The 1,833-nt window shown below is 41.0% G+C and overlaps 1 protein-coding gene across 1 annotated transcript in view; it reads right to left on the reverse strand.

Annotated features, from left to right (window-relative positions):
* The window catches only part of LOC102208412 (protein NLRC3-like), a 12,459-nt gene that overhangs the window by 8,340 nt on the left and 2,286 nt on the right, over window positions 1–1,833 (reverse strand). The gene's annotated exons all lie outside the window — the stretch shown is intronic.

A 1,833-nucleotide genomic window follows, 5' to 3' on the forward strand; every position in this document is an offset into this window, starting at 1 on the left:
GCCTTCTCCAAGTCCACAAAACACATGTAGACTGGTTGGGCAAACTCCCATGCACCCTCAAGTATCCTTGAGAGGATAAAGAGCTGGTCCAGTGTTCCGCGACCAGGACGAAAACCGCATTGTTCCTCCTGTATCAGAGGTTCGACTAGCGGACGAACTCTCCTTCAAATCCATTTTATTTATTTAGTGCCAAATCACAACAACATTTGCCCCAAGTCACTTTATATTGCAAGGTAAAGACTACAATAATACAAGACTCCCGTATCCTCCGTTTCAGAGACTCCTCAGTTAGACTATTACTGGCTTCCACTTCTATCAACACATCTCAAAATTCTTACCCACAAAAAGGAAGATCCATCTCAGACCTACTTGCTTGCCTTTCTGCTCTCCACCACATTTCTCACCTGGTCTGCCCCATATTCAGATTGGACCTTTCTCTGCTCATCAGGGCTAATTCTTCTGTCCAACGGGGACCGTAAACCTGTTCTAAGCATCAGTGTCAGCACTTAGTTCCTCAGGTCTGGTATAAATATGACAAAGTAACTTTTTTTCACTTTATTGGATCTTGAATGAATAATTTCATGAATTTTTGATCTGAAATTTTAATCCACATCCAAATGCCCATATCAGCTTGTATCCCATGGGATTAAAGACTTTGACCTCTTCTCCTGCCTGATTCCCAGTGATGTCAGTGATGATGTGTAATAGTGTAGGTTTAGCTTTTCCATAGCTGATGTTGACTCTTACCTTCTGGTGATAATGGTGACGCTCCCTGGGTTGAGGAATGTCCTGTTGAAGGAACAAGCACATTTTGAATAATAAAACTGGCTTTGTCTTCTTTTTCCTTTGACTGACCTTCTTTCATCTTTAAAATTGATGTAGTCAGTTCTATCACATGGTCATTAGTATATGTCTGCACCATCAGATCTACAGTTTCCACTATGTCATGCAAAGGTTAGTCCCGCACTGATAGGGGCAGGTGAGGAAGACACTCGTCTCAGCACGTTGGCCTCATTGGACTCAAACTGACACAACCGGTTTAGCTGCTCTGTTATATTATCAGCAGATCACGAATGATAAAACTGGGATTTTGAGAGTAAAAAGTTGTGAGGCTTCAAAACAACATGAAAATATCTGCCTGCAAACATGATTTGAAGTAGGGGTGGAGCTGAACCCGAATACGGTATTCAGAGAGGCACAAATAACGTGTTTTTTACGAATATTTATTTCGAACAAATACTTTAAAAAATATTTGTATTTGGGAACAAGGAAAAACTTTATATCAAAAAGCTGAGTTTCCTTATGAGACCGCAGTGCATGCCCAGATGAGTGAGTGATATGTGAAAGAGGTGACTGACACGGGCTGCCTCACACAGCAACAGAGAAGGCTTGGCTGAGCGAAAAAAGACTGAACTGAATCAGTTTTTCTTTTTTTTTAATAGATTTTTTTACACCTTAACTGGGTTCTGGAGGCAGATTATAACTTTTGCAAACATCGGGAGATTATTCCATTACGCTGCATTATTGACGTCTGCAGTGCTCTCATGTTCACTCTGTTTACGTAGCTCTGTTAGCTCGGTAATTTAGACAACAGGCTGTTGACAGAGTAACCTTAACGTTCGGTTAAAAAGGTTAAAACAATGCTTGTGTAGTTGTGTTGAATTGTATGCACTTGTGTGAGTTATATGGTATGTTTAAGATGTAGACTATAGGCCAGTTAACCTTGGCATAGCTTCCCGTCACTCATTAACTTAGGTGAAACGCAGAGATATCAAACATCTGCATAATCACATGAGCTTAAAGCATCCTCTCCTGGTACTGAGAGGACCCCCC

This window comes from Pundamilia nyererei, unplaced genomic scaffold (genome assembly GCF_000239375.1).
Source record: "Pundamilia nyererei isolate P.nyererei 1_Seehausen unplaced genomic scaffold, PunNye1.0 scaffold00817, whole genome shotgun sequence".
Taxonomy (NCBI): Eukaryota; Metazoa; Chordata; class Actinopteri; order Cichliformes; family Cichlidae; genus Pundamilia; species Pundamilia nyererei.